At 36.3% G+C, this 19,830-nt stretch overlaps 1 protein-coding gene across 8 annotated transcripts in view; it reads right to left on the bottom strand.

Annotated features, from left to right (window-relative positions):
- The window catches only part of WAC (WW domain containing adaptor with coiled-coil), a 96,465-nt gene that overhangs the window by 50,031 nt on the left and 26,604 nt on the right, over window positions 1–19,830 (bottom strand). The window lies entirely within an intron of this gene.

The raw sequence follows: 19,830 nt of genomic DNA, 5'->3' as shown, positions 1-19,830 counted from the left end.
TATACATATTCATACTTCTCATATATAAAGTATCTGAGGGCCTACTAAAGATGTGGCTTAAAGCACATACACTGCATGGCTGACATCCTATGAACAATGTTATTTATAATTAAATGGGCAAAACCTCATCTATTACCATTTTTAGCAACTTGTATATGGTTTTAGAATTCAGTTATTAGGGAAAGACAGAAACAACATAAAAAAGGCACAAGAATTCCACTGAGATAGAACTAACTATAAGTCACAATCATCCAGTATGTTCTTATAATAATTTTTCAATGTCTTAGTTTCCACAACTTGCTTTTCAAGAGTTTTGCCAATTTTTCAATTAAAACAGTATCAAATTTTCAAAGTTAAGTCTCATTTAAGAAGATACCACCAGGTCGCCTAATAATAGCACCAACTCTAACTAACAATTGCTTAAAAATAACTCATAGTTTTATGAATAATCTACATGGCTAAGCCATCAGGGATAATAGTTTTTATTGTCTTAAGAAAAGCCAATGTATAAAAACCCAGACTTGCAAAAACACTAATGATACAGAAAGGTTCACCACCAAAGTCTAATTGTTGGGATTTCAATTTTAATCCACATATTTTTCAGCAATAAGGTAACATAATTCAACTTTTTTTTTTTTTTTTGCTGAGCTGGCAATGTACAGAGGCTATACTATAATGAACAAAAAAATTCAAATGTGAAGAACAATTTAAATGGTCAAGCAGTCCAGGAATTAGCAGCCGGAACCAGAGTTGTTATATTTAGAAATGAGTAAGAATTAACTATTTCAATTAACAGGAAAAACTAAATGGATGAGAAAGGTGAATTGGGATAGACAGAAGATGACTGTAAGGTTTTAGATTTCCAAGAGGAAATGGTCAACAGATTAACACTGAACTAGGAATTCAAAAGTAGATCCGGACATCTCTTCCATCAGAGGGAAAAGGTAAGGGACAAGCATTATGAGCTCAGGATGAAGTATCTGACTCTTCAGATGGTGACCTTCAAAAGGCAGTGACCAAGGTTTAACCTTGAATACAGGCCGGCTTATTAGGGAAGCTAACAGCAGATTCCAAGACCCAATAAAGCTAGTGACCTGACAAAGTCAAAGGACTTACTTAAGTACCCAACACTAGGTAGGTGGTACAAAAAGAGGAAATTTCCCAAAAAGCTGCTCCTTAAGATGCCTGATGGTTTCACCTACTTGTTTTTAATTTGATCTTGCTGTATGTTATGTCTTTCTATAAAACACCCTCAACTTTTTAAAATATACCAGGCAACAAATTATTTAATAAACGTTTCAAGAGGCAATCAGCGAAGAATAAATAAGATCAGTGTGCAGAAAAGTGAACAAGGTATACCCTAAGATTGCTATCCTTAGAAAGGCCTGCTTGCACAGCTGGCCCTTGGCTGGCATAAAGGAACCTGGATTTCAGGAGAGTGGCTGCAACAATAACTGACAATTGCCTAAGCTGTTTGTGAAGACAGTATGGTTTATGTTCAACACCTGCATTTCCACTGGGAATCCAGACTTTTGGTATGTTCTAGGCAGAGGTGCCTATATAACAAGCCAAATCCAATAAAAACCTTGGGTAGTAAATCTCTAATAAGCTTCCCTGGTAGACACATTTCACAAGTGGCATCACAATTCACTGCTGGAGGAATTTAAGTGTATCTCGTGTAACTCTACTGGGAGGCTTTTGGAAGCTTGCACCTGGTTTTCTCCATTCTGCTCCATATTCCTTTCCCTTTGCTAATTATGTTTCATATCCTTTTGCGGTAATAAGTCATAGCCATATTGACTATATATTGGGTCCTGTGGGTCCTCTTAGAGAATCCCAAACTTGGAGGGGGTGTGAGGTCCCCAGCACACAGAGTTACAAAGAAAAATCACTACTCCAAGTCTGTAAGAAATTTTTTTATCTGTTGAAATTTATTCTTTTCAGATGTAACTCATAAAAATTTCTCAAAAAATCAGGTTTACAGCTGAAAACAAATAGGAAACAAACTAGTAATATGGACTACTAGAATACCATATTCATATACTACTCGCAGAATTGAGGTATCTATGGAAATTTCCATAAGCATGTTGACAATAACAGAAAGAAGTCCAATCTTCTTGACTGAAATGAACCAGAATAATCCATTAAGAAGCCTGGGTTAGATGCCCTGACATTTATTTGAAAACAATCTTGAGCAAGATTGTAAAATAAAAGTATCACAATAAAGATTTGTTAAAAGACATGATAGGTACTCTATAACCTTAAGGTATGAATAAGGTTTACTGATGTTAAGATCCAGGAATTTACCTACTTTAGTGTTGTTCTTAATATCAATGAAAATTCAAAAACTGAAAAGCACCCAATTAAGCTCTTATCTCTGAAGAAATGCTATGTCTTCCACCAACCTGACAGACATTGTCCACTAGCTGTTAGGTCTAGTATATGTGTTTTAAGAGGACATAACATAATAATTAAAAAGCATATACATCAAGATATACTAGCCTAAGACTTTAGAGTTAGGAAAAAACTGAATCAGCTCTTAAGAGAAATGTCATTTGCAGACACAGGAGCTTTTTGAGTAGGAACCAATTCCACACTGCATGAAATAGATTAATTTAGATCACTTAGCAAAAGTAACCGCTGAAAACTTAAGGAACAGAGAAACAAGACTAAGATACAGATATTTTGGTAAAGAACTAAATAAACGGACAGATTCTTAAATGGATTCAAAACTAAGTAAAAGGGGTTTTATAGAAACCATGGGATTGATTTACATTTCCTTGATAATTAGCGGTATTTGAGCATCTTTTCTCATGTCTACAGACATCTGGAGGTCTTCTCTGGAAAAATCCTATTCACAAACCAGGGAAATGTGAATCAAAACCACAGTAAGATATCACACCTCACATCAGTTAGAAGGGCTAGTAACAAAAAGAAGTAACGGGTGTTGGTGACGATGTGGAGAAAAAGGAACCTTTTACTTTCATGCATTGTTGGTGGGAATGTAAAATGGTGTAGCCACTATGGAAAAAGTTTGGCGGTTCCTCAAAATAAGACCCAGTTATTCTGGGTATTTAACCAAAAAAAACAAAAACACTAATTCAGAAAGATATATGCATTTCTATGTTTATTGCAGCAGTATTTACAATAGCTAAGATATGGAGGCAGACTAGTATCCACTGACAGATGAATGAATAAAGGTAGAATATTCAACACACACAATAGAATACTACTCAGCCATATAAAATATGAAACCTTGCCATTTGCAACATGGATGGACCTCACGGGTATTATGCCAAGTGAAAAAAGACAGAGAAAGAACAACATATGACTTCACTTTGATGTGCAATCTAAAAACCAAAACAAATGAACAAACAAAATTGCAAGAGATCCATAAATACAGAGAACTGATGGTTGCCATGGGAGAAAGGGATGGGTAAAAGATGTGAAGTGGATAAAGAAGCACAAACTTTCAATTATAAATTAAGTCATGGGGATGAAAAACACAACACAGAGAGCAGTCAAAAATATTGCAATAATTTTTGTATGGTGACAGATGGTAACTACACTTATCGTGGTGAGCATTTTGTAATGTATTCAATTACTGAATCACTACTGTGTACACCTGAAACTATTATCATATTGTATGTCAACTATTCTTCAATTAAAAAAAAAAAAAGCAAGAATGGTATGGAACGGTAGGCAATAGATTTTTAGATTCCAGCCAGAAGGATGCACTTAAGAACTGAAAGCAGGATAGATTTGCCCCCTGAATAACATGACTACAAGAAGTTAAAACTCTCATAAGCATCTAAGAAAAGCTACAATTTATATTATCTTCTAAAGCATTTTGGGGGTATATCTCATATGAGCCTTTTAATTTCTCCATGCAGTTCTTTCCAAACTCAGGTAATACACAGACATATAATTGTGATTACAGACTCTCTCCCCAGGATCAGCATTGTGATGATGGTGATTATGATTTTCAAGAGCCATACCTGCACAGCAAGTGCTATAACAAAAAACATCTTTGAAATCTATTTTATCTTACAAATTCACATGAATTTTTGTATCCTACCCCACAAAGCATTTATATTATAATAAGAACACAAGTTTTTTTTTTAACTGGTAGTAGACTCTAAGGCTGAGAGAAAGAACAAGTGATTTGCAAATGGTAACATACTGGTTTGCCTACAAAGAGCAGAACCAAGCATGAAACTTTAACTCAGAATTTTAATGCTAAATTCAGTGACTACTCAAGTGCACGAAATACACACGCTGGTGAAAGTCTCATGAATGATGTTTGGCCCAACAAAGTAATGGAAGCAAAAGCTGTTTGTATGATTCAAGGCCCTTTACGCTCTTTGTACATTACCAAGAAAAAGGCTCACTATTTTAAGGAAAATATCTCCTTGAGAAAAGTAGCATTTGTGGATAAGTGGGATAAAACTGATTTAAAATGATACATATTTAAACCAACCTTAAGAAATTAAAATGAGAACTGATGAATGATTCTAAGATTTCAAGAAAAATTTTTCAAAGAAAAATGATAAAAATCCCTTGAAAATGAGTTTTCTTTTTTTGATGGGGTGGACAATGGAGTTCTATGTTTATGCCTGCAACTTGAAGGACCTAAAGGGTGAACAAGTTCTCCCATCCAGTACTTAACCAAAGGCAGAAATGGAGAAGTAACAACATGACTGGATGCTAGTATCAGACTAGAATCCAAAGGTTGGGAAATACAACCTGCTGAGTGTTTTTATTAGTAAGTTTTTATCAGAACACAGAACACAGGTGCAGTCAATCATTTAAGTACTATCTACAGCTACATCTGTTCTCACAACTGTCACAAAACTATGTGGCCTCCAGAAGTAAAATATGTATTATCTGGCCTTTTAACAAAAAGTCTGCTCACTTCTGGATCAGACAGTGTCAATTCAAGGAGTTAATGTAATAGAACATTGCAAGATACTGACCTTCCCACAGAATCTTCCATATTTAAAAGGCAGAATAATCTCTACTTGGCATCCTCTGAAACTCCAGAAGCTAGATCTTAAGAGTGGGGAGGGTCTGAGAAATATGGAACCCTAAGAGAGTATTTTGGGAAACAGGGCAAAAAAAAAATGCAGTAAAACCACACCTGACTCAGCAAGAAATGGGCACTGAATAATTAGACTGCCCTGAGAAGGGTACTTGGATATTAAAGGGAAAATGGTAAGTATATACAATTCTTTATGATCAAAAAAGGCTGGGAAATGCAATCAGCTTTTCAAATATGAAACAACAGTTTTCACTCTACTCAGGGGCAAAATCCTTAATCAGAACATGACAACTACAATCCACTACCAGATTCTCAGACTTAGAAATTAAGTCTTAATGCCCTCTACAAAAACTGGAAGGAGCAGCTAAGGCTTATCTATAATACTAAATGAAAGGTCTCAAGGACATTCTTCTCTAAACTGCTTTTCAAACTAATAAAAGCAGATTAATAGCTATGACTGAATAAAATTCAGTAGTAGCTCTCAAACCCCAGTAATTAAAAACTACAGCTTTCAAGGTTGACCCTCAAAAAGATTCTGATTCACAGTATATAGGATAGGACCCCAAGACCTGAATTTTTCATCAGCACACTCAAGATGGCTTTGGTCAGGATCTGGGATACACTTTATTCTAAATGTAGTTTAGTACTGCCATCCATGGTCTTGGTTCTATTTCATCACTCCAAAACCAGAGACCACATCTGTTTAGAAATGAGGGTATTTCACTAAGAAAGCCATATACCTGTAACAGGTATTTCTGCCATTAACATGTTTTTTAAGAAAACCTTGAATTCTGCAAAACTGCACACTAAAAATAAGTCTTATGGTAAAAACAGAGTAAGAGCAAATCGCTCAAAATTATTTAATATAACCAGAGCACTAACAAAAACTTGAAAAGCACAGGGAAGCAGATTAGCAGGGTTGAGGATTGCTTCAAGGGTTATCAGAAATGTAGAAAACATTATGACAGAAATGCAGCTTGCTGGGACGGAGAACATGAAAGTAAAATTCTGAGCATTGAGGCTATAAAGCTAAAGTGGACAGAAGAAAAAAATGCAACTTGCCACAGAGAGGGAGCCACACAAGGTTAGCAGAGCAGACTTAAGACCTACAGGGTTTCTTTTTGGGTGATGAAAATATCCTTAAATTGATGGTGCTGGTTACACAACTGTGTCTATATTAAAAATCAGTAAGAGAGAAGGATCAAAGATGGTGGCACTAGAGGTGAGACAAACATCCCTCCCAAAACCACATATATTAGGAAAATATAGTTAATACAACTAAGCCTGAAAGAGCAACAGGAAAGGCTGCGCCGGACTGCATACACCTGGAGAAAACAACAGACCTCACAGAACAGGGTAATGGACCAAAGCTTTGATCTGGCGGGGACCCAAGCCCTTCCCCCACCCTAGCAGCCAGTTCCCTGGCATCAGGCTAGCCATAAGGAGGCCCCACCTAATGCAGCCATAAACACAAAGCATAGAGGCTTACACCTACACGCTCAACCCACTGGTTCTGGCAGTGGAGATAGACATGGCAGCTGGGAAGGAGAAAACAGTTCTTAACTCCCCCAAGGCACCAGCACCGCTCCCCTGTGACCCCCGACATGGTGCATGGGGCGGAGCAGCTCCAGAGAGTAGAGCTTCTGGGCACAAGAGAGCACCACATAGAAATATGAAATGTCAAAGGAAGCTGGTTAAAACCAAAATCCCACAAACACCAGAAAAAGGGCCAAGTGAAACAAAACTCATCAATCTTCCTGAAAGAGATTTCAAAATAAAAATCATAAACATGCTCCTGGAACTACAGAAAAATATTTAAGAATTCAGGGAAGAATTCAGGAGTGAGATTTGATCATTAAGGAAAAAAATATCAGAAATGAAACATACAATGGAGGGATTTAAAAGCAGATTAGATGAAGTAGGAAAGACAGTAAAAGGATTGGAAATTAGAGAAGAATACAAAGGAGCTGAGGCACAGACAGAAAAAAGGATCTCTAGGAATGAAAGAATATTGAACCGTGTGACCAGTCCAAACAGAACAATATTTGTATTATGGGGTACCAGAAGAAGAGAGACAAAAAGGAATAGAAAGTGTCTTTGAGGATGTAATTGCTGAAAAATTCCTCAATCTGCTGGAGGTGCACAGATATCCCAAGACAAGGGACCCAAAGAAGACAATACCAAGACATTTAATTATTAAAATGGCAAAGATCAAGGATAAGGACAAACTTTTAAAGGCAGCCAAGAGAGAGAAAAAAGATTACATACAAAGGAAAACCCATCAGGCTATCATCAGACTTCTCAGCAGAAACCTTACAGGACAGAAGGGAATGGCATGATATATTTAATGCAATGAAGAAGGGCCTCAAAACAAGAATACTCTACCTGGTAAGATTACCATTTAAATTTGAAGGAGGGATTAAACAATTTCCAGATAAGCAAAAGCTGAGAGAATTTACCTCGCACAAACCACCTCTACAGTGTATTTTGGAGGGGATGCTGTAGATGGAAGTGTTCCTAAGGCTAAAGAGCTGTCACAAGAGGAAATGAAACCACAGTAAAGAAAGCAGAACACTTGATTACTGAGCAAATGCAAAATCAAATCAACAACCCCCAAAGTCAGTCAAGGGATAAACAGAGTACAGAATATGATACCTAATACACAAAGAATGGAGGAGGAAGAAAAAGGAGTGGGAAAAAAAACCCTTTACATTGTGTTTGTAATAACACACTGAGTTAAATTAGACTGTTAGATGGTAAGGAAGTTACCCTCCAACCTTTGGTAACCACATCTGATGCCTGCAAAGGCAATAACTACATACCTACAGATAATCACCCTGAATGTAAACGGTCTGAATGCACCAATCAAAAGATACAGGAACTGAATGGATAAAAAAACAAGACCCATCTATATACTGCCTACAAAAGACTCACTTTAAACCCAAAGACATACACAGACTAAAAGTGAAGGGATGGAAAAAGATATTTCATGCAAATAATAGAGAGAAAAAAGCACGAGTTGCAGTACTTGTATCAGGCAAAATAGACTTCAAAACAAAGAAAGTCACAACAGACAAAGAAGGACATTACATAATGATAAAGGGGTCAATCCAACAAGAGGACATAAGCATTATAAATATCTATGCACCCAACACAGGAGCACCCACATATGTGAAACAACTACTAACAGAATTAAAAGGGGAAATAGAATGCAACGCATTCATTCTAGGAGACTTCAAAACTTCACTCACTCCAAAGGACAGATCCACCAGACAGAAAATAATAAGGCACAGAGGCACTGAACAACAAGAGAACAGATGGACCTAACAGACATCTACAGAACTCTCCACCCAAAAGTAGCAGGATACACATTTCTTCTCAAGTGCACATGGAACATTTTCAAGAATAAATCATACATTAGGCCACAAAAAGACCCTCAGTAAAATAAAAAAGAGTCAAACTGTACTAACCAGTTTCTGAGACCACAAAGGTATGAAACTATAAATATATTACACAAAGAAAATGAAAAAGTCCACAAACACATGGAGGCTTAACAACATGCTCCTTATAAGTCGATGGATCAATGACCAATAAAAACAGACATCAAGCAATACAGGGAGACAAACGACAATAATTCAACACTACAAAATCCGTGGGATGCAACGAAGGCCATGTTAAGAGGGAAGTATATTGCAATACAGACCTACCTCAGGAAAGAAGAACAATCCCATATGAACAGTCTATACTCACAATTAACAAAACTAGAAAAAGAAGAACAAATGAAGCCCAAAGTCAGAAGGAGGGACATAATAAAGATTACAGCAGAAATAAATAAAATCAAGAAGAATAAAACAATAGAAAGAATCAATGAAAGCAGGAGCTGGTTCTTTGAGAAAATTTAACAAAATATATAAACCCCTAGCCAGACTAACCAAGAAAAAGAGTCTACACACAAAAACAGAATCAGAAATGAGAAAGGAAAAATCACTACTGACACCACAGAAATACAAAGAATTATTAGATAATACTATGAAAAATTATATGCTAACAAACTGGATAACCTAGAAGAAATAGACAACTTTCTAGAAAAATACAACCTTCCAAAGCTGACCCAGGAAGAAACAGAAAATCTGAACACAACGATTACCAGCAACAAAACTGAATTGGTAATTAAAAAACTACTTAAGAACAAAAAACTACCTAAGAACAAAATGTCTGGTCCAGATGGCTTCACCACTGAATTTTATCAAACATTTAGTGAAGACCTAATACCCACCCTCCTTAAAGTTCTCCAAAAAGCAGAAGAGGAGGGAATACTTCCAAACTCATTCTATGAGGTCAGCATCACTCTAATACTAAAACCAGAAGACACCACAAAAAAAGAAAATTACACACCAATATGCCTGAATGAACAAAGATGCAAAAATACTCAACAAAATATAAGCAAACTGAATTCAAAAATACATCAAAAAGACCATCCAGGATTTATTCCAGGGATGTAAGGATGGTATAATATTAGAAAACCCATGAACATCATCCACCACATCAACAAAAAGGACAAAAACCGTATGATAATCTCCATAGATGCTGAAAAAGCATTCAACAGAATTCAACATCCATTCATGATAAAAACTCAACAAAACAGGTACAGAGGGCAATATCTCAACATAATAAAGGCCATATATGACAAAGCCACAGCCAACACCATACTTAACAGTGAGAGGCTGAAAACTTTTCCTTTAAGATCAGGAACAAGACAAGGATGCCGACGTTACCCACTTCTATTCAACATAGTACTGGAGGTCCTAGCCATGGCAATGAGACAACACACAGAAATGAAAGGCGTCCAGATTGCTAAGGAAGAAGTTAAACTGTCACTGTTTGCAGATGACATGGTATTATACATAAAAAAATCCTAAAGAATCCACTCCAAACTACCAGATCTAATATCTGAGTTCAGCAAAGTTGCAGGATACAAAATTACTACACAGAAATGTGTTGCATTTCTTTTTCTTTTTCTTTTGGTATCATTAATATACAATTACATGAGCCACACTGTGGTTACCAAATTCCCCCCATTATCAAGTCCCCACCACATACCCCTGTATTATAGTCACTGTCCATCAGCATAGTAAGATGCTATAGAGTCACTACTTGTCTCTCTGTGCTAAACTACAAATATGTTGCATTTCTATACACTAATGATGAACTAGCAGAAACAGTTGTCAGGAAAACAATTCCATTCACAATTGCATCAAAAAGAATAAAATACCTAGGAATAAAACTAACCAAGGAAGTAAAAGACCTATACCCTGAAAACTGCAAGACATTCATGAGAGAAATTAAGATACCAATAAGTGGAAACACATCCCGTGCTCATGGATAGAAGGAATTACTAATATTGTCAAAATGGCCATCCTTCCTAAAGCAATCTACAGATTCAATGCAATCCCTATCAAAATACCAACAGCATTCTTCAACAAACTAGAGCAAAAACTTCTCAAATTCATATGGAACTATACTACACAAGACCCCTAAGAGCCAAAGCAATCCTGAGAAGGAAGAATAAAGCTGGGGGGGATTATGCTCCCAAACTTCAAGCTCTACTACAAAGCCACAGTAATCAAATCAATTTTGTACTGGCACAAGAACAGACCCATAGACCAATGGAACAGATTAGAGAGCCTGGATATAAACCCAAGCATATACCAATTAATATATGATAAAAAAGCCACGGACATCTGTGGAGTATAAGAACAAAGAAAAAACTGAAGGAGCAAAACAGCAGCAGACTCACAGAACCTAAGAATGGACTAACAGTTACCAAAGGGAAAGGGACTGGGGAGGATGGGTGGGAAGGGAGGGATAAGGGGGGTGGGGGGGAAGAAAGGGGGCATTATGATTAGCATGTATAATGTGGGGTGGCACGGGGAGGGCTGTACAACACACAGAAGACAACTAGTGATTCTACAGCATCTTACTACGCTGATGGACAGTGACTGTAATGGGGTATGTGGAGGACTTGGTGATGGGGGAATCTAGTAAACATAACGTTCCTCATGTAATTGTAGATTAATGATACCAAAAAAAAAAAAAAAAGCCATGGACATACAATGAGGAAATGACAACCTCTTCAACAACTGGTGTTCGCAAAACCGGACAGCTACATGTAAGAGAATGAAACTGGATTGTTGTCTAACCCCATACACAAAAGTAAGCTCAAAACAGATCAAAGACCTGCATACAAGTCATGAAACCATAGAACTCTTAGAAGAAAACATAGGCAAAAACCTCTTGAATATAAACATGAGCAACTTCTTCATGAACATATCTCCCTGGGCAAGGGAAACAAAAGCAAAAGTGAACAAGTGGGACTATATCAAACTAAAAAGCTTCTGTACAGCAAAGGACACCATCACTAGAACAAAAAGGCATCCTACAGTATGGGAGAATATATTCATAAATGACATATCCAATAAGGGGTTGACATCCAAAATATACAAAGAGCTGATGCACCTCAACACACAAAATGCAAATAACCCAATTAAAAAATCGGCAGAAGATATGAATAAGACACTCTCCAAAGAAGAAATTCAGATGGCCAAAAGGCACATGAAAAGATGCTCCACATCGCTAATCATCAGAGAAACGCAAATTAAAACTACACTGAGATACCACCTCGCACCAGTTAGGATGGTCAACATTCAAAAGACAAACAACAACAAATGTTGGTGAGGATGTGGAGAAAAGGGGAACCCTCCTACACTGCTAGTGGGAATGTAAATTAGTTCAACCTTTGTGGAAAGAAGTATGGAGGTTCCTCAGAAAGCTCAAAATAGAAATACCATTTGACCCAGGAATTCCACTTCTAGGAATTTACCCTAAGAATGCAGCAGCCCAGTTTGAAAAAGACATATGCACCCCTATGTTTATCACAGCACTATTTACAATAGCCAAGAAATGGAAACAACCTAAGTGTTCATCAGTAGATGAATGGATAAAGAAGTGGTACATATACACAATGGAATACTATTCAGCCATAAGAAAGAAACAAATCCTACCATTTGCAACATGGATGGAACTAGAGGGTATTATGCTCAGTGAAATAAGTAAGACAGAGAAAGACATTTCCTCATTTGTGGAGTATAACCACAGTTCACAACTGAAGGAACAAAAGAGCAGCAGACTCACAGACTCCAAGTGATAGCGGTTACGAAAGAGGGGTGAGGGGTATTATAATCAGTAAACATGGTGTGGCGGGGGGTTATGGGGAAGACAGTGTATCACAGAGAAGACAATTAGTGGCTGTGCTATCTTACTACACTGATGGACAGTGACTACAATGGGGCATGGGAGGACTCAATAATAGTAATACAATGGGTGAATGTAGTAACCACATTGTTTTCCATGTGTAACCTTCATAAGAATGTGTATCAACAATACCTTAATAAAAAAAAAACAGGCAAAAGTAAAATATGAACTGTGCAATTTAAAGGGGTGAACTGTATGATAGGTGAATTACACATCAATAAAACTGTTAACAAAAAAAAAAAGTCTTACCACACATTACATGTGATTTTGACTTATCTAAATTGGAATTCTGTACTTCATTTCTCACACTTGAATCCTATGAAACGCTTTGAATTAAAAAAAAGTTGCATGGCCATGTAAATCTGGAAAAAGTTGTATATAATATTTTCTTACAGAAAACTCACAATGTACTTTAAAGGATCTGAGAATTATTTAAGAAACTATGCTGGAAAAAAAGGAATTAGTACTCATACATGATACAACATGGATGACCTTGAAAACATTATACTAAGTTAAAGAAGCTAGTCAAAAAAGACTACATATTATAAAACCCATTGATATTAATATCCACAATAGGAAAATCTATCAAGACACAAAGTAGATCAGTGGTTGGGGAGTCAGCAGGGAGGGGCAGAAATGGGCAAGTGACTACTAACTGGAATGGGGTTTTTGTGTTGAGGCTTCGGGGAAGGTATTACTTGGCTGGTATATGAATTATATCTCAATTTTTTAAAATGCCATTTAAAATATTTTTTAAAGGGTGAGAAATTTGGGTCTAACCAAATTGAGAAGCAGTAATCTAGTGAAAAAAGCAGTCACTCAGTTAGGCAATTTGGCCTTCAGTCCAGATTTTTGCCTATGCCTTACTAAATAAAAATGAGGAGGTCATCTAACATCATATCAAATACGGTACTGACTGGTTGACAGTGTGTGGGATCATACTTCTATTTGCTTATTAGGAAAATTATCAACACATGGCTCAACTCTTCAGCCATCTCAAGGCACGTCATTCAGTACAACACAGAACAAACAGCATTACAGGACTACCTAGATTAATCTGGAGTGAGGATCTCCTCATTCTTACTGACTCCAAAATATTCTAACTGCTGAACCATGGTCATTCTCATCTCCATTTCTCTACAAAAGAGTCAAAGCAATCTTTTAAACATGTACCTCAGATCATGACATATGGTCTGAATTTTAATGAGTACAGTGGGAAGCCATTTAAATTCCTCTGGCCCCATTTAACCTTCCGGCTGCATCTGGTAGCACCCACCAGCTTGCTCACCACACTTTAGTTATACTGGCCTCCTTCACTTCTTCGAACATATGCCTAGTCCTTTCCCACCCTAGATCATTCATATATTTACTTCCTCACATCTATCTTCCACTCTTTGCCTGCCTATTCCTTGGGCATCCTTCAGGTCTCAGCTTAAATGCCACATCATTAGAAAAGCCCTCTGTAACACCTTCCCAATCTAAAACATGCACCTTCTAATATCACATACCTATCTGTAATAGTTCTTTTTATGCAGTGTCATTAGACTACATCTCACATTGTCCCCAATGTTTTCTTGTTTTTAAATTATCTAAGTGGCTAATCTAAGAAAAGCATTCCTTTGGGAAAAAAAAAAACATAGGTTAGTATGAGAAATAACAGAAGCTGCTTTAGGAAAATTTATCAAGTTATAAGATTCTGAAAGGTGAGTTGATTAAGAGCATTACAGTTGAAAAACTTAGTATTATCCTTCCCCAAGCTGTGGCCTTTAGAAACACAGTACAGCAAAACAAGGAAAGAAACAGTTCTTAGCATGCTGGTAGGTCTCTCCAAGTAATTTTTCCTCCCAACTCCAATCAACTAAGCAAGAGGTAGCTGATTTCCACCTTGAAAGTCTCACGGTACTCCTCAATCTGAGAATGGGTGAAAAGTAAACACAAAGGAATCAAGTACATTCTATGCCCTCTTATGTCTCACACACTTAAACTCTCCATTGCACTGATACTAAAACTACAAAGATCATCTAACACCCAAAGAGATTTAACTGGGAACACTGGAGAATAAGCTTCAGTCAAGGCAAACAGTATGAGCAATGGCACAGAAGTAGGAAAGCACAAGGTGACAGGGGTTCAGAGGGCAATAAGCAAAATTAGCCTAACAGGAACATGAGGTTCCTGTACATGAGAAGAAAGAGGTAAAGCTAAGTTAAGCCAAAGACTATTAAAGGGCCTTGGAAACCAAACTAAGGGGAAAAAAAGATTTTATCTTCTGGACAAGGAACTCTCGAAATAAATAAGAGCCTGATTTTTGCACTGAGTATTTTTTCTTTTTTTTAATGCTTTTGAACAGTACTGGGTGCCCCATGAAAAATCAGACTATGTACCCTTAAGCATAACACAACAGACTAAAGAAAGGAATTCTTTCTAGAGAAATAGTTGTCTAATATTTTTCCCCAACTTCAGGGCCCAGAATTCTTACATGGCTGGCTGTCCATCCTTCAGTTGTCAATTCACAAGTAACACCCTAAAAAAGCCTTCCCTTGACCACCTCCCCCTGCCTGACATTACCATTAAATCACCATTTCCTTTATAGCACAAATCATAACAAGAAATTATCCTGTTTGTCTACTTTATTTTGTCTCGTCCACTAGGAAAGAAACTCCCCAAGCACAGGGACTTTGCCTATTATGTCATGGCTATAATCCTTTTAACTACAGTCCCTGGGTCAATCACTAGACTCCAAAACAGAAATGCACAAATGGAAGCCCAATACTTAAAATGGGAGCCACTTTTACTGTAATGTGGGTAAAAGAGAAATTAGGATCAGCTAGCCCAGTCACATTCTTGGAACCTCTAGGCTCTGTATAACACTGCTTAAAAAGGAATGATACAGATAATCTCCAGAGATTAGTTCTCAGAAGGCTGGGTAGTGGTAACAAATCCTAAGTGTCATAGGAAGGTATATAAACTTCACCTGTTAAATGTAAGTAATTTGACACAGCAAAAAAGTTCTATGAAAACACTCATTACCTGAAACACCCACTGAAAATATGTAACTTAATACATATTAACAAAAAAAAATTAGTATACCCTCTACCCTATTACCTGTACAATATAATATAAATTGGGAAGTGCTTTTCCCAAAATTATGACATATTGCAACAGAGTTACCTCAAGGAAAAAATAAGTTTTCTCTTACAAATAAGATATTTTAAATATCGCTCTTGTGTATCTTTTGGTAGAGACACATGTACCCAAACAGCACTTATTCTAAAACTCCATCTGTTTCTGCTGCTTAGTCATCCTGCTTTTGTGTTGAGACATGCCACAGTTTTGGATATAGCTACTGTTAATCTAATATTGGACTCGAGTCTAGGTGTTCTCCAACTGTGAAATGGTTGTCTACTAAAGGGAAAAGTAAACATTTCCATATTGCCTAAACCAAAATTTTATACACATTAAGTGGCAGGTACAAATGTCACTATGAGATATTTTAAAAATAAAAACAGAAGCTCAAAATGATTATGGGAGAAGAAGAGCCAACAGATCTTTGCTGATAATGTTATATCATTTTTGCACAAAGAATATTACCAATCTCTTCACTCTCCCTCTGGTCCCAATCTTTTCATTCCTTACCACCCTCCATTGTCCAATCACAGCTCTAACCAAATTCAGCCTATATAGGTTTATTTAGGAACTGTTTCAAATTTTCAAGGAAAAAGTAATTCATGTAGTGCATAATCTGTTTCAGAAACACCCTCAATCATAAAAGAAACTGCAAAAGACTGACAAAGAAAATAAGGACTACAGAACTGTAACAGAATTAAAGGGATTCACAACTATATATACACCTCAATCCAGGAATACACAGGATTGAATATTGAAAGACTTGCATGAATATAAATCTTAAAGGCTAATTTTTTAACAATTTGCTATTAACAGAGAGAGAGAGATTTGATAGAATTCAGACTTCTAACAAGTCATTACCAACTAACTGTAGAATAAATGTTTCCTTAACATGAAAAGGATTAACTTCAAATAGGGGTGATTACACAATGAATGTTATCACCAAGCAATACCTTTTAATACCAAAAACGACATTCATAATTAAGAGTCTTTTTTTCTTTTTTACCATTTTTTTTGAAATTGCAATAACAGTTAACCTAATTATTTAAAATAAAAAACAGGTATTACTATTATAATCAGAAGCTATAGAAAAACATTAGGTAAGATAATTCTATTCTCATAGGCATTTTTCTACATATACATAGGATACCCTAAAATAGAATCATACCACTACTTTGTACATGAATTATTCTAGTTAATATCTAGGAGTATCTTCACTCATCATCATTTTTAATGGCAATATTATATTCCACATTGCAAGTATATTTCATCATATGTCATCAGAGAAATGTTTGTTTCCTATTTACCCTTTATCCAGGTGTTGAAATCCGCAGTTCATATAAAAATGGAATTAGCAATATCTAACACTAAAAAGAATCATGAAAATGTAGTCTTAAAAGACTGTATCTAAAACGATTTTAAAGGCCATTAATTTGGAATGATATATTTTAACAAATAATCATTCAACAGCACAAAAATTTGATAATGAAAATTACATTAAAAGCAGATTTTTTTTCAGGAAGATGACAGCATGAGAATATGTTTCTCTACTTGCCCTCTACAAAACTTAACAAACTTTTTTTTAAAAGAAGGAAATTAAATCAAATCCAATAAGGGAATAGTCACAAACCAATAAACTGTACTGATAAATGGTTTCAAGAGACTAATCTATATACAAGTACAGAAAAATAACATCCAATTCCTCTAAAGTCTGTTAGGATACTGTTTGAAAACCATGGCAGGCAGAAGATGTGGAACAGAAAAGGGTTGCTTGGCCCAATAAATTGGCCTCTTGGGCCCAATTAAGTAGAGAACTACCTGAATCAGAGGTATAAACCTGCCAGTCTGAACCTGTGCCTGGACCCCCATACATGATCCCTGGGAAGAAAATTAATCAAATACAGTAGAAATTCAAAGAAAATAGAATGAACTGCTACACTCCCATTATATCATTCTCCTCCTAATAGACATCTCCCACATTTCTTTCCCTGAACTGGACTCAGATTATAAGCCACCAACTTCTAAGGAAACAATTACAAGAATGTCGAGGGGAATAAGGAATGGATCAAAGATAATCTAATCACATTGCTCATATAGTATTTTTTCATCTTTATTCAAGACAAGTACACAGAAACCAACCCACACAGAACCTGTGCAGAGAAAATGGGGGTATATAACAAACAGGTGAAGAAAATATTTTGAAAGAAATAACAGGAAACCAACCTTTCAGACAAATAGTGATCTCAAAGAGAAAAGAGAACATGAATTCTTATGAAATAAGAGCTAAGATGATACAAAAAAGGGGGGGAGGTGCTGGAATAATAACAGGAGCATAGAGAAAAGACAAAATCACCCAAGAAGAAAATACCACCTTAGAAGTAACAGAAAAAATCAACAGGGCTGTGAGCAACATCAACTGCAACACAGACATGCCAAATATCACCAAGCACACGGGACAAAAGAACAGAAATGAGAGCGCTTATATAAGATTCCAGACAGTAAAGGTGAAACCAACATTTGTAAAACTGAGGTCCTGAAAAAGTGAAAAAAAATAGGGAGGACACTCAAGTAGAATAAAATAAAGCTTTCCTGAAATAAACCTGGAGATTGAAGAGCTCATCCTGGAGACAGAAGGGGACCCACATGTACCAGGAAAAAGTACTAAAGAACCAATAAAAACTGACACATATCCTTATATCCTGATAAAGCTGCTGAATTTTAAGCAAAAAGAATTCTAAAAGCATAAACATGTTCCTCATGTAATTGAAGATTAATGATAAAATAAAACTAAACTAAACTAAAATAAAATAAAATAAAGGTGGGGGGTAGTGGTCTAACAGACTTCTCCATAGAAACACTAAATGATGAAAGACAATGTAGTAATGTCTTATGCCAAGGGAAAAACATGTATGTGACCCAGAAAATTATCTGTCCAACCAGAATGTCATTCATGATTAAAAACAGGAGAACGTTATCAAATATTTAAGAATCCAAAAACTAAAGCACTCAACTTGGGGGAGATAGGGTTAGTAGTTTGACAAAGACTAACAGAATCGTAAAAGGAATCAAAATAACAAATTGCAAATGGAGAAGCTGTACTTTGAAGACTGGGGGTGTGCACTGAATGCAGCTAACTCATCTGCTTAGTATCTGGGATTGACAGCCACTTTTGATTACCAAGTGTTTATTTTGTTAACTGTTTTATGCCAAATGACTGACAGAACATATGGCAAACATTTCCTCAAAATATATTGTACATTTTTCCTTTGTTGTAATTTTATGTCATAAAAGCAGTCATTAACAACCCCCCAACCCTTCCCAAATACAGACTACCCATTTAGCAAGTATCTGATTCACTGTATGCCAAACATGGTGCAAGAAACTAACAGAATAAGAAATCATTCTTCCCTGTAGCTTAGCTGCCCAAACTTAATTATGTATCAAAAGAAACTGAGATGCTTCTAAAGAGTTTAGATTCCCAGTCCCATTCCAACACTTAATAATCTGAGGATTTTCAGGTTTGTTTGAACTTTCAGATGATTCTGACAGGCCAGGTTTATGAACTATAGCCCTAGCTGCTACAGCCTGTAATCTCAAAGTCTCTTCATGTCTCCTAAATAAAAGGAAGACTAAATAGCAACCAGTAATTTTACTGTTTACTTTACGTTATTCTATTTTAAGTTTTTGACATTAGCAGTATAGGTTTGGCACTATGCTATAAATGTTGGATTCAGTATCCCTGCTTTTTGAACACAATAATTTTTAAATGTCTTAAAAACAGAGTAACAGCAAAATGTACTTCTGTGAAAATACGTAATACCTCAGGATCTGGGTACTAAATTACCTTAAATATACTAGATAATAATTTGCAACAACATGGATGGAGCTAGAGGGTATTACGTTCAGTGAAATAAGCCAGCCAGAGAAAGACAAGTATCAAAATGATTTCACTCATCTGTGGAGTGTAACAACAAAGAAAAAACTGAAGGAACAAAACAGTACCAGCAGACTCACAGAACCCAAGAACGGACTAGCAATTACCAAAGGGAAAGGGACTGGGGAGGATGGGTGGGAAGGGAGAGAGAAGGGGAATAAGGGGCATTATGATTAGCACACATAATGGGGGTGGGGGAGTGGGGTATGGGGAAGGCAGTGTAACACAAAGACAAGTAGTGATTCTATAGCATCTTACTACGCTGATGGACAGTGACTGTAATGGGGTATGTGGTAGGGACTTGATAATGAGGGTAGTCTAGTAACCATAATGTTGCTCATGTAATTGTATATTAATGATACCAAAATAAAAATTTTTTAATGTATATATATATACTGGATCATATATTTGTCCCACTGAA

The sequence above is a fragment of the Manis pentadactyla genome, chromosome 3, assembly GCF_030020395.1.
Source record: "Manis pentadactyla isolate mManPen7 chromosome 3, mManPen7.hap1, whole genome shotgun sequence".
Taxonomy (NCBI): Eukaryota; Metazoa; Chordata; class Mammalia; order Pholidota; family Manidae; genus Manis; species Manis pentadactyla.
Note: the sequence above shows the minus strand (reverse complement) of the source record. Positions and strands in the feature narration are given on the sequence as shown.